Raw genomic sequence first — 14602 nt, 5'->3', positions numbered from 1 at the left:
ATTAGCAATGTTAGAAATCACAAATTAAAAGTGATAATATTAGGGTCATTTAATTTGGTAAATAAAAACACAAATGACAGAAATTTAAGTATTACCAATGATATATTAAGAAAGTTGCTACCAGTGAGCTTTTGTGGGGGAAGAACCACATTATTTCCGGCCATTTAGCAGAGGCATTGTGTTTCCTAAAGCAGTTACTGCTTTCTGAAAAGAATTTCAAACTTTTGTCCCAAAAGTAGTTCCAGAATTTTCAACTCTCTCCATATTTTTACTGAGCTTCCATTTCTGCTTTCTTTCTCAACCTAATGTGTCATGTTATGAAGGTTATGTACAGCCAAGAATGCAAATGTTTTAATCTTACTAGTGACCACTTTGTACTATATCTCATGTTGGAAAACCAGACTCTTGACCATACCTAATTCAAAATCATTTCCATTTCTGCATAACTACTTTTCTTATTCAGGCAAGAGTTGTGGGTGGACCTCTAAAATTAGATAGCTTCAACTCTCAAGGGAATGGGCTTTCGCAACAGCATTCACGACACCCATCATCAAATACGGGGACCTACACTTGTCTTGTAGTGAGAGAATTGCCCTTTATTCTTAACAAGCAGGCAACAGGATCAAACAGATCATTCAGGTGAAATAACAAAGACAAATACATATGTGATAAATCCGTGTAGTTACTTCTTGGAAGCTTGCCATGTATTTTCCTCTCCTTCATATCTCAAACTTCAGAAAGGCCAGGACCCTGTTTCATTCATCCCAATACTTGGCACGTTAACAGGTGTTCACTTTGTAATTTTTGAAGGAATGGATACAGGCTATGTGTTTTTACTTTATAGTGAAGATTAACGAGTTAATACATATAAAGAGCTTAGAACAGTGTCTGATACTAAGCACTTAATTATTACAAAATGAGATAAGATTTAGAACAGAGATTAGAAGAGACTTTTTAGAAGTCTGCCTTCAACTGACCTTGGCAAAATAAGGAAGACTAGGCTAGCAATAAGGCTAGGAGTATAGAAAAGTTCTACAGCCCAACATATGCTAAAATGAATTAATTCCAAATGACATGTATTATTTTATACAAAGAATGATGCTTATTTTAAGTCCACAGTTATAAGATTAAAGGGGTATAATCAAAGCTTGTCCATTAAATTGAAAGCACCTCCAGACTGACTCAAGTTTGTATTCTTAGGCCCTGGTAGGTACAAGATATTATTTGCTATACTGAATCCATCCTGCTATTTAACTGTGTTAATACCACACCAATATAAAAATATGTTAAGACAAATTAAAATATACATACTTAACTTTATTACATCATTTAAAGCTTGATTTTATAAAACATTAAAAAAATGTTTAAGTGTTCTGTATCACAGGAATTTAAACAGTGGCAATATACATAGCTTTGTAAGTTCAAGTTATATAAATTAAAATCAAATAATTGGAAATGCTTTTAATACGGAAAATATACAAATAAAATAAATGGCAAAAGGACCTAACAGGAGCAGTATTTCATTACTTACAGATTATCATTAGATAATTTCAGGATCTAAACAAAGACTCTGAATTTTCGGACTTCTTTTGCTGTATTTTATATTTAAATATCTCCCTACCTATATTCCGAATCAAGGTACTTGACCAGAAGGTTTAAGAAGGCATTTAGCTTTATGGCAAAAGCTTTCCATCTACAGTTACCACCTTTAAAGGAATTGACATTAACAATGCTGATGTAATCTGCTAGTTCCCTTCTGAACAATGTGCAATAATTTATACCAACCCTGTATAAAGTCATACGGGTACCAAAAAATGGAACAATTATGCACAGTTCAATAGAAGTATAATGTTAAGTTTTCCCCATCTAAAAATTAACCAGTGAAACAAAATGTATCAACTATAGTTGACTTGGTTTCAGGAAAACCACATCTGAGAGTTATAAGTACATCACTGTCCTTATCTTATCCTCAGTCATTGACAGGAATTTTGTAGGCCACCATGCTATTGACTTTGTGGATTGTAGTAGTAAATGAACGAAGGGACGGACTTCCTTAGAATTGGTAATAAACTGTGGTCCCGACTCTTCCCATTTTTCAGGTACAACCAAATCTTTGTCTGTATGTATCAGTAGATCAAATGAACCTAAATTGGGGATAAGATCATTAAAGTACAATTATTTTTTTCTAAAGTACAACCACCCTTCCTGTGTCTTTCACATTTGAACCATCTATAGTGTCAGAAAAGCTAGTTTACCTTGATCTCTAATCAATTATATTAACTAATTGCTTTTCCTCAATGGAAATTTTAGTACAGAAAATACTGTACTCCTTTTACTTTATGAAAAACTCAAGTTTTTTTTTTTAAAGAGAAAACCACTAAAAATATTTGCAGAAAGTATACAATTAATCATGAGACAGCATGAATCTAAGCCATAGAAGAGATAATACCTTGGTTCTGTGACAGCTGTATCCCAGTGCCCAGAACAGCATCTGGCATGTAGTAGGTATTTAGGATATATCTGATGAATGAAGGAGTAACTAAGAAAACAAAGACACAATTATAGCTATAAATCTTAATTATATACATAGAAATGTGTAGAAAATAAAAATAATGACAGAAATTACATCAAAAGATTCAAGAGTGAGTACTGTAGAATACTTTCATTCCTTTCCTTTTCAGCACTTGTAAATAAAATGCAAATAGCATTACTTTAGCTTTATCACAGTTTTCTCATTCATATAACATGACATTTATAATTAAGAAAAAACTTAATGAGCGCATTAATTCTTAAAGTAGTAGCTTAGTCTTTTCCACAACAAATTTAAGCCAGTGTGAAGTTGTATAATACTTACAAGAAACTTCCAATAGTGGCAGAAATGTCACCGTAGCTGTGATCTGTCTGATCACTGAACGGATTTCATCTTGGATAGCTTTCTGAGACTTTTCTCTGGGTGCACTATCAAAGAAACCAATTAATTCATTTTAAGTTTTAGCAAGTTATTTGAAACACAGGTAAGATTATTTATCTGATTAAATGCTTCCAAAATCAAATAAGTAATGCATTCAAAAGGAGTTTTTTTTTAAATGAAAATAAATATATGTCCTTAAGAAACTTAGTAGGCACAATATGTATCTCTATTATTTCATTTATCCTTCCAATCATTTTTTAGGGTTGTTCTTAGTATCAGGTCATTAAATAACAGATGACTAGAAAACCTGCCAAGTACTTCAAGTCAGGAAAGCTTCAGCATGTCTTAAAATAAAGATAACAAGCAGTATCTAAAATATTGAATCGGTATAATCATTTTGGCATTTTTAGTAATGCCTAAATGTCTAATTTCCTATTGCCTCAAATAAGATGTTACTCGTGTATGGCGTTAATAATTAAACATTTTCTAAAACAGACCAAAGGCTTCAGGAGCAAACTCCATCATTTCATTATGAGAGATAGTTCAGAGTTTACAGGTAAGCATGCCTAGGACAATGCTAGAAATTAGCATATAATGATGGGCATCTCCCATCCGGATAATCTAAAAACTTCAGTTTAATGTCTAAGGAGGGGTGCCTGGGTGGCTCAGTTAGTTAAGCGACTGCCTTTGGCTCAGGTCATGATTCCCGGGTCCTGGGATTGAGCCCCACATCGGGCTCCCTGCTTGGCGGGAAGCCTGCTTCTCCCTCTCCCACTCCCCGTTTATGTTCCCTCTCTCGCATGCTCTATTAAATAAATAAATAAAATCCTAAAAAAAAAAAAAAAGGGAATGTCTAAGAAGTTTGTAGCATTAAATGAAATACAGTAGAGCTGCACAGTAAGCTGGGAGAAAGTCTAGGATAATACTTCATGGTTAAAAGTACCTTTCTACAATTCATGAAATGGCCCACCTAGGACGGACACCATGGTAGCTTTACATATAGCATCATAAACACTAAAGTTTGAAATTTATGGATTTAGCCTAAGCGCAATTATGTTAAAAGTCCGTGATAGGCAAAATTCTTTCGTGAGCACAATTTGTGAGCCCAATCCTTCTCCACAGGAGATTAAAGATCACATCTAACATACTTAGAAACAAACTACTTTATGTGAAACTAGTTCAATATAAGTAGAACTCATCTAGTAAAAGAAAACAGTTTTGGAAAAAGATCTGTAAAAATGGAAGCAATTTACTTCATACTTACCTGTCATCTTTTGCAGTCTTGTCACACTCAATACCAAATTGCCACCTTTCAAGGACCTCACCACTTTCAATATTTGAGATGACAACCACCAGTTTCTGAACTGAACACGTGTATAACCAATCTGCAATACATAACAAGGAATCTTTTTTGTTTCACTGCATTACAAAACAACTCTCTTCCCAGGTCTCACTTTCTATCCTCAGCAAATTCCTACCGCTAGTATTTCGGAACTCTGCCAACCTGTACAGAAAACCTGCCCCACAATAACCTAGCTCCTGTTTTCAAATTCTCAGTATTTGTACCAGATATAGTACTGAGTGCTGAAGACAGAGTAGAAAACATGAAGTACACCCTAATCCAAGTAAGATGCAGGAGATGGCCATTAATCTAATCACTGCACCGATAAATATAAGATTATAATTGTGATAAACGCTATGAAGGTGCAGTATGTGACGCAATGAGAGCATAATAGAGGAAAACTGGACTCACTCAGGGAGTTCTCACTTGACTTCAGTTCTACAAATAAATTATCATTAAATATGCAAAATGATACAGAAAAGGGTACAGGTCTTAAATATTGAAAAGGGAAGAGCATCTGACCAGAGGATTGAAAGAAGGGTAATACAACTGCAGTAAAGAAAGGGGAGAATGAACAAGGTCAGTTTGTGTACGATACACAGGGGTCAGACCATGCAAGGCCATATGGGCCAAATTAAAGAAGTTACACTTCAAGAACCAGGGAAGTCATTACTGTATTTGAAGTATGGTATGATGTAATTAAATTTGTATTTCAGAACTATCCTTCTGGCTGTGATGTGGAAAGTAGAGTAGAGGTAAAGAGGGGATCTAGAGACACCAATTAATTAGCAATTCAAGCAAGAGGTAATGAAGGCTTAGAGAAGGATAAGCTGGTAGAGATGGATCAGTAGATAGATTCAAGAGATTTCATGGTTCAAACTGTTAGGATTTATTGACTACTTATGAGTAAGCAAGAAGAAAGACTGAGATAGCTCCCAACTTCCTAGTTTATATCACTAGTTGGATGGCTGATCCATTCACTGAGAAAAAGAATGCAAATGGGAGATGATGCTTAAGTTTTAAGATTTTATTTTTAAGTAATCTCCACACCCAACATGGGGCTGCAACTTCATATCTCGAGATCAAGAGTTGCATGCTCCATTGACTGAGCCAGCCAGGAGCGCCTTAAGTTTAGTTTTCAGGTATCACTGCGATAGCCAGATGAAGATATCAACGGAGCCACGAAATATATGAGCACAATTAGGAGAATTGGGTTGGATGTACAGTTGTGAGTCAACTACACCAAGGTTGTTAGTGAAGCTATGTACATGTCAGAGATCATCCTAGAGAGAGATTATAGTGAGAAGAGGGCCTCAGGACAAGCCCTGAATTAATCTTGGAAATTGGGATAGTATACTCAGGAATCTGTAGTGGTTTTTTTTCTTTTTTTAAGAGACAAAACAATTTTGTAATATTTAGGGCTTGTGGGCCACCTAGGTCTCTGTTGCATAGTCTTTAAAAAACAGCCCTTTAAAAATCTGAAAACAGGGCACCTGGGTGGCTCAGTTGGTTAAGCGACTGCCTTCGGCTCAGGTCATGATCCTGGAGTCCCGGGATCGAGTCCCGCATCGGGCTCCCTGCTCAGCAGGGAGTCTGCTTCTCCCTCTGACCCTCCCCCCTCTCATGCTCTATCTCATTCTCTCTCTCAAATAAATAAAATCTTAAAAAAAAAAAAAAATCTGAAAACATTCTTAGTTTGCAGGCAGTACAAAAATAGCCACTTGCTAGACACGGGCTGTCGTATGTATCAACTTTTTCTTGACATATATCGATTTTTCTCAATTTAGCTCTGAAAAGGAAGAAATTAGATAGTAACTTAAGGATTTGGGGTGGGTGGAAATTTTTTTCTTTTAAAACTGAAGAGAGATCAAAACAAAGAAATCAAAAATACCAGAGAAGAACTAGGATAAAATCCTTAAGGCTAGAGGAATGGGGATTCAGATTGAACAATTTGCCTCTAAGAAGAGCAATTCCTCCATTTTAACTAAAATAAAAGGGAGAAATTAAATAGGAAGGTCTGCATACATCCGAGGTGAAGAAATATCCTCAGTGTAGTCTTAAAGGAGACAACCCAAAAACCAGTAGCTTAGGTGGGGCTTGCTTCTCCATCAAATTAAGAGGACATAGATTATTAGTTGCTTACTAATAATCTTACTTTTTAGCCCTGAATAAAAAAAAAAAAAAACAATTAATCTAATTTTAAAAATAAAGCTACTTGATACAAAGAAATATATATGACTCATGAATTAAGAAAAAAAGATGACTAGTGTTTTTTGGAACTAGTTTTGGAAGATCAAATGGGGAGCTAGGGAGAAACATCCTACAACAGAAAAATTAGAAGTGGGAATCCTAAGTAGAGAAAAATATGAGGGGAAAAAGGAATAGATGGAGAACAAGTATTGATTCAATATAGTAATTTCTTGAGCTAAAGAAAAACAGTGAGTGCTCAGATAGAAAAGGCTTACTGATTAAAGGCAGGATTTTAAAAAAGACAAATGGAAATATATAAAAAATAAAACTCTACTGGGTGCTCTATTACTTAGTAGTTCTTTTCTTTAAGTTTAGTTTCCAGGTTGGATCCAATTTTATTTTCCTTTAAGTAATGATGGCTTTAAACTCTAGGCAGTTACAGAAAATATATGTTAAAAATATACAGTGGATTTTTCTCCAATAGTGAACACCATCATAAGGACAGAAAATTCCAACTTGTTCCATCTGGCTACATGAACTGCAAAAATCATTTCTAAGGAAGTTGATGGAGACAGTTTTGTGAAGCCATATCAGATTCCTAATATCAAAATATTCAACCCACTCAAACTGCAGTATGGGAAGGGTGGACTTTCTTTCAATTTATATATTATTTGCTTCCTTCCAATTAAGAATCACTATATTTGAGGTTGTAGTGTTTTATACCTTTTTGTACAGAGCTGAAAAATGACCACCAAGATGCCAGAAAATATGGGTTCTACAAGGCCTGCAAAACTCAAAATGGTTTGCAACAATTAAATACCTTTCAGCTGTTCCACCACATCATTTAGGTATTTTATGAGCTCAGGATCAGTTGTTACAAGCAAGGTGAGTCCATATTTCTGCACTCTAGTAAAGGTTTCAGATGGATATATGCCGCGCTGATATAAAATGCTGTTGATGCCAAATGCTGGAAACAAAAGGAATGTTAAAGAAAAGTCATTATCACTTTGTAACTCTGGAAAATAAAACATATTTAGATGTGGCTACGTTTCATTAATGGCATAAAACCATAAATGCCTTAACGTGTTTGTGGGTGTTTTGCTGAAAGCAGAGTAGGTAAAAAGTGGCATTAAACATTCTTAAAACCTTGCTTCTAATTAAGAGAGAACACGATACCTGCATTTCTGTGGCAAAAAAAGAGAAAAACGCCAAACTGCATTAATCTACTGTCAAAGTAGTACTACAACTCACTGTAATCCAAGTCCCAATTCAGATTATGTGGTTAGAGGGTGTCAAAATAGGCTTTTGCATCTCAGTTAGCAACTGATTAACTGTTCTCTGCAATGCTCTCAGCAAACCTTTCCCTCTTTTTCCTCCTTTTCTCCTCACAAGTCCTGCCAGATCCTATCAGAAGGCACAACTGTCCTGGTCCGGAATGGCGTTTCCTAACTCTAGTCCATCACCGCCAATACCAGAATCAAAGAGGGGCCGAGGGGTTGTTAAAAATATACGTGGCCCCCACCCCGGTCCTACTCCGTCTGAAGTCGCGGAGGCTGGGGGCGGGCGGAAAGTGCCTGGCTCTGTAGTTGAAAGCAACGCTGCAGGTGGAGGGGCTACATCGCGCCGCAGGCCTCAGCAGCACCTAGGCCTCAAGCTCCACCATTAGCAAGGAGCCCGGAGGCGGCGTCTGCATCCGCTTCTTCCTAGATTCTCCCGCCGGGCAGGAGGCTGGGGCAGAGAGAGCTTAATTCGCGGCCTCGCGGCCTCCCCTCCACCCCCTCCCGCTTCCCCCGCCTCCGCGGCTGAGCCCCGGGCCTACCGGGCGGCCTGGCCTCAGTTCACCCCGCCCTCCGGCCTGCGCGAGGACGACTTACAGAAGAACTCGGCCACGATTTCGGCGCTCCCGCGCAGGGTGATGCCTTGCTCCCGGGAGAGCTGCAGCGCCATGGCCAGTCCTACAGACGAAGGAGTGCGCTTCCCCCCGGCAGAGAGCGACAGCAGAGACGCCCACAGCAGTTCCCCGCCACTCGTTTCAAAAGTAACGGCGCAGCACGCCCTCGGGCCTCCGCGCAGGCGCGATGAGCCTCTAGGCCCCGCCCCGTGGGGCGGGGCCTGCAGGTCCTCTGGGCGCTTTTCGGAGCTGGCCTGTCCGCAGGCGCAGGGGGTAGGCGTGGTCGCCCAGTTCTGGGTGGTCAAGCTCCGCAGGGTCCCGGCTGGGCGTGTGTAGTTGTGGTCTACTAGACCGGCCTGAGGGAAGAAGACGCCAAAACCTGGTGTGTTTTTTTGTTTTTTTAAAGATTTTATTTATTGGGGCGCCTGGGTGGCTCAGTCGTTGGGCGTCTGCCTTCAGCTCAGGTCGTGGTCCCAGGGTCTTGGGATCGAGCCCCGCATCGGGCTCCCTGCTCCGCGGGGGGCCTGCTTCTCCCTGTCCCACTCCCCCTGCTTGTGTTTCCTCTCTCATTGTCTCTCTCTGTCAAATAAATGGATAAAAATCTTAAAAAAAAAAAAAAAAAGAATTTATTTATTTGAGAGAGAGAGAATGAGAGAGAGCACATGAGAGGGGGGAGGGTCAGTTTCAGATATTTTAAATACTTAAATATTTAGGTGGAATTACTTTAAAAGAAAATTTTGTTGCACACCATATTCAAAATGCTAAAAATTGTACACCTTGAGGTGTTGAAAACATGATCTTATGAAAATATCAGCCATTTTCACAGATCTGAAAAAAAGCTACTGAATTGTACTATATGCCTACTTAAGTTTTTGTTAGCTAAGCAAATAGATTTATTTTGAGATATGCAACTATGAATAATTGCCACTGCATTAATTCTACCACATTGTTAGGAATCATGACCTTGCATTGCAGACTCTAAAATGGATCTGAATTTGAAACCCTGAGAACACTAGCGATAGAAGGGCAATGGGAAACATCATTATAAGGGCTCCTACAGCTTCTTTTAGGAGGAAAGAATCTGATACACATGAGTACTTTCAGGGCACTAAAAAAGCAGCTTAAAGCTGACCATATGAACCCTGTTTCTAAACAATACAAAAAGAAAAGGTCATTCCTGCATCAGAATTACCATCATAAAAAATATTATAAATAATATTAAAGTCACACTGAGTCAATAACCACAGGGTTTTATTATCTTCAACACTACTGACAGCTTAATAAAATATGCTTAACAAATCATTTGTTTGAAAATTGAAAACTATATTCCTATGTAATTACAGAAACAGTGTTTTTAAAAAGTGGATGGCAATATTTATTTTATATCCATCATCTGATTTTAATATATCTTGCCAATAAAAATGTTACAGCTTTTAGAGATAAGAAAAAAATATGAAAGAAAAGAGAAAAGAAAAAAGTCTCAAACACAGGACCCAGAATGTCAACTAATTCAGCACAGTTTTGCAGTGTCAAGTAAAAAGTCTCTCATAGAAAGTTACATGGAAGTGTAAAACTTCGGTTTCTGGACTTTGATCCAAGCGGTCATAAAAACTGGTCCTCGTTAGTAACTCCTATTTCCATTATATGTCAAATATTCTCAAGCTTTTGCCTAGTACAAAACAAAGCAATAAGAAGTCAATCACGTTACCCCTACAATACTAAATTATCTAAAACATAACCCACAATGGCAGAAATGATTAGTAACTAATGAAAGGTAACATTATTTTAATATGCTGTCAAGAATAACAACAGCTGTTAAAGTGGCATTAGCACCCGGAAGCCTTCATTTGCAAAAGCATGAAGATTAGAGCCCTTAATTAACACAGTAGTATCTCAGGCGGGTAGAACTGCAAAGTTGTCTAGAATGGTGAGGGTGGGAGTTTCCGTATGTTGTAGTTTACTAGTCTCCAGTTAATTTGTATGCCAATAGATTATGTTATGAATTGTTCAACTGACACTCAAATTCACATCAACAGGCTGTGATTACTAAAAAGCATCTATGCTCCAAGCTTGTAGCTTTGAACTAGGTGCTTAGCTCTGTATTTGAAGATAGTTATAGGAAACAATGTAATATAGCAGCCGAACTGCTTTCAAGGTCAACCAAAATTCACGGGTATTTAAATGAGAATTTAGGGATGCCAGAAACCTTCATTCTGTCCAGTGACTACTACTGAGTACAGATCATTCAGTTTGGGAATAGGATAAAAAAGCATGCATGAATGTCATGCATGGAAGTAGTTCCATCAACATGCCTGTTTACCGGCACAGATGGCCAATCTAAGTGAATCCAAATTTATTTTAAATTTAAAAACATGTTAAATGTTTCTACAGAACTGTCTCATGGGGTCCTGAATCACACACAGTACTCATTTTACACTTACAGAGTGTAACAAAAAGGATAAAAGCAGAGTAACAGCTTCTAGTTAAAAGAGAAAAAAAAAAAAATCCTAGCTATAAAGTTAAAATGTCTGCAATAAGTTTTTACCACAACCATATGAATCACACTGGGTTTAGAAGTTTGGAATTTTTATAATCAACTACTGTCTAATCTCTCAATCTTAAATCTCTAGTTAATGCCACCAAATATAAGCCCAAACAGGAACCTCTGACTACACACAAGCTCTTAGGTCGTATTCTTTAAACTGACAACTTTCAGCACTTTATACTTAAGGAGGGCCTGTACTACTCTTAAATATTTTACACTTTCGTTTTCCACGTTTTACTCAACATAAACTCTTAGAAATATATAAGAATATATATACACATACATGTCATAGAAAGTGGTCAGCCTATTGTCAACATCAACTATAATATAAAAACCGTAACTAAAAAAGTCTTTATACAGAGTTTCAGATGATCTGAATTTTACACAGAAAAGTGTAACTTTGAGAAATGAGGACTGTAATCCTGTGCTACTTGGGAGAAAAAGTAATGTGAAAAGAAAATTAAATGTAACCCCTTCCATTTAACTTCCAATAAAATGTTACTTTCAAAGATTTGGCAGGCTCTGAGTGAAGTGTTCTTATGTATGACTACTTAAAAAGATCACCAAACTATCCTAAGTTTCTGTCTTTAAAGGGAGAGAAGGAAAAAAAGAAGAGGACACTGATGTTGATTTGTAAGACAAATCACTTTTTTCTTTCAACTACTAATAATCTGCCTACAGAACATCTCCAAAGAACAGCCTGACACACTGAAAAAAATCAGCCCAGCTCTCCTGCCCGCTCCCCATTCAATGGGGGCAGAAAAGTGGAAGTGCGCAAGGGTGAAAGGAAACTAGGGACAGATGGCCTCGGAGTAGCAGGTGACCTTTGAAAACTGGGGGCCCACAACAATCAATAGTTCCAGATCTAGATGGCCTTCGTGCCTCACCCCGAACTCGCAGGAAACTGTCCTTTGAAAAGAAACCACTTTTCTTTTCAGGGTTTATCCTCTGGTTGCTCCAGCTTCAGATTTTGAAGGAAGACAGCCAAAGCGGGGAAAGAGGACTTTAAAAGGAGGGCGGAGTAATTAAACAGAAGAGATAAGATTTGCCCTAAGCTATCGCCTCGGTCCAAAACCCCCGAAAGGGATGAAATCGACACAAACTCGTTTAGGAGAAACTGCCTTAAAAAGAGCCCCTTCTAAAATCCCAAAGGAATACACCGTAAGAGAATAAAGGAAGACAAAAATATCAGACAGTCCATTTTCAATGAAGCATCCCTCTGCCCCCCCGCCCCCCGCTGGGCGCCCCCAAGGTAAAGTGGCAAGTGGGGGGAGGCTGAAGGGACTACCTTGTTTTGTCTCCAAAGGGCAACACAGCAAACATAGGAAGGTCCACGTGCAGACCACGCGGCCTCCGCAGACTCTGGACTCCGGGAGGCGCCGGGGGGCGACGACGTGCCCAGGGGAGGCGGTGACTCGACGCCTGCTCCCTTACCGACCCCGCCACCGGGCCGCCGCCCGCCGCAGCCCGCTCGCTCCGCGCTGCGCCGCCCCCTGGCGGGGAGCGCCCGGCAGAGCGGAGGCCGACCGCCGGCGGGGGGGAGCCCAGCGCCGGGCCTCGGCCGGCCGCTCCACCATCACCGCCTTGAGAGCGCTTTCCTGGCGGCCAAGGCAGCCCGCGCCAGCTGCCCGACGGCCGCTGCCTGGAGGCGGCGGCGGCGGCGGCGGCGGCGGCGGCGGGTTCGGGACTCTTCTCCAAAGAGGCGCGTCCTGGAGGCAGTCGGAGTCCGCGTGCAGAAGCCTTTGCCCGCGCCAGCGGCTTCCCACCAACTCCTCAGGCTTCAGGGCATCCGCCCGCCTCCACTCTCCGCTCCGGCCCCTCCTTCCTCGGCTTCCACCTCAATTCCTCCCCAACTCTCCGGGAGCGTTTCCCACGCGCGCCCCAACTGCCCCCCGGGCAGCCACCTCCCAAAGGACAGGCACCCTCCGCCCCGCCCTCGGCAGCGGCCGCCCCGGCGCTTGGCTCTCGACCGGGAAGAGCTGGCCTCTGGGGTCGGCTGGGGCTGCGCGGGACCCGTCAGCGCCCCGCTGTCGGCTCCCGCCGCGCCTCCCCAGCGCCCTTTGTGTGCGCGCCGCGAACCCCTCTGCGGAGCCCTTCCAGCGGCGCCGCCTTGGGAGCAAGAGAGAGTGAAAGGAAGCGCCGGGCCAAGCAAGGGACTGGAAAGGGGCAAAAGGCGACAGCGCTTACTCTGGGAAGATTCCGGCATGTTGCTGCCTTTGGGCTCCTCGTGGTCTCGCCCCTACCCCGACTTCCCCGCCCCGCCAAGGGCCAGGGCGAGGGGGGACGGGGGAGGAGCGGAGCTGCTGGGACCGAGTTGGAAATGGTGCTTCCGGAGCCGCAGGGAAGGGGCTCAAAACTGTTTTGGTTTCGCTGAGGAGATTTAGGGGGACTGGGAGGCTAAAGAAGGGCTGGGGGAAGGCCCGTGAGCGCGGATGTATGTAAATAATCTTGCTCTCAGGGAATACCGGGGCAGCCGGGCTGTGTGTGTGTGGGGGGGGGGGGGGTGCGCATGTACATTTTTGCATTGAACTTTTTGAGCAAGTTGGATCGAATCCCACGCTTGGGCTTTTCGACTGTACTAGCCATAAAGTCGAGGTGTCTACACCCTAGCAGGACCAAAGACCTACTTCAAAAGCAAAGGGCCTGGGAACCGAGGTCGTTTAATGGTAAAGGAAGAGGAAAGTTCAGTAAGGGAGAGAGATGAGACCCCAGGTCACTCTCAGCGCCCCGGGTGGGTCTTCCAGGGGCCCTCTTCTTACCTGGTGGCTTTCCTAACAAAGTAAGAGAAGGTAAAGTCCCAGTGATCATCCAGCCACGCTTCCACGGAATCCTGGTCCCGCTGCAGCTTCGACTCCCCGGAGCCGGGGCTGGCCCGCTCCATGATCCGCGCCCAGCGTCTGTGCAGCTGCTTTGTGCCCTTTTCCACCCCAGCTGGGGTCTCTCCCTCGGAGGAGCCGGCCTCTGCCCCGAGACCCTCCCCCTCCGCCTTGCGCCGGTCCGGCTGGCTTTTGGCGAAGCTGCTCCGGCGCCCGGCCAGCCTCTTGCCACGCCCCACCTCTCCTGGTGATCACCGCTCCCAGGTGCGGCGGCTGGGGCAGGCGCAGCAGCCGCGCGGCCTCCCCGGGGTCGGGCGGAGGCGGGGTCTCGCCGGCCGTCGGGGCCCCAGATTCCAAGGCGGCGGCGGAGGCAACTGGCGAGCTCGCCGGCAGCTACGTGGCCGCCGCTGGAAGGAGGCCGCTCGGCCGCTGGGGTGCGCTGTGGGCTGAGCGGGTTCCGGGGAGCGCGCAGAGGTGACTGGGGGTGTGTTCGCAGAGTGCCCCGCAGTAGGAAAGGGAGAGTCGCGATGTGTGCGCCCATCCCAAGTCCTGAAAGCTGGAGTTAGGGGAACCTTCCACCAAAAGTAAGAGGTGCGGCTACCCTGGCGACTTTTCTCAGGTCTGAGTGAACAGTGACCGACCGGCCTCGCTTTCCTCCCCAGGGCTGGGGTCTGGAAGGTGCAGGGATCGACCTTCCTCCGAGCCCAGGCAGCCCGGGGGTGTGTGCCACGGATTTGCGGCTCCTGGTGGGTAACTTCCAACAAAGGCATTTCCGTAATTACTATGTTGTTAATAACCACAAATAATTATAAATTAGGCGTCTTTGCATCAAACATTCCCTTTTTATGACTGCAACAAGATTTTCTGGGAAAAGGAAAAGGTAAAACTGAAATAATCATCATGGTTT

The 14602-nt window shown here is 42.6% G+C and overlaps 1 pseudogene; it reads right to left on the bottom strand.

Annotated features, from left to right (window-relative positions):
* Window positions 1–236: 236 nt before the first annotated feature.
* Window positions 237–14096, bottom strand: LOC135363164 (mitotic spindle assembly checkpoint protein MAD2A-like; annotated as a pseudogene).
* Between the last annotated feature and the right edge of the window lie 506 nt (window positions 14097–14602).

The sequence above is a fragment of the Mirounga angustirostris genome, unplaced genomic scaffold (genome assembly GCF_029215605.1).
Source record: "Mirounga angustirostris isolate CCGP_5_RB_7025 unplaced genomic scaffold, mMirAng1.0.hap1 SCAF_36, whole genome shotgun sequence".
Taxonomy (NCBI): domain Eukaryota; kingdom Metazoa; phylum Chordata; class Mammalia; order Carnivora; family Phocidae; genus Mirounga; species Mirounga angustirostris.
This window is presented reverse-complemented; position numbering and strand designations above follow the sequence as displayed.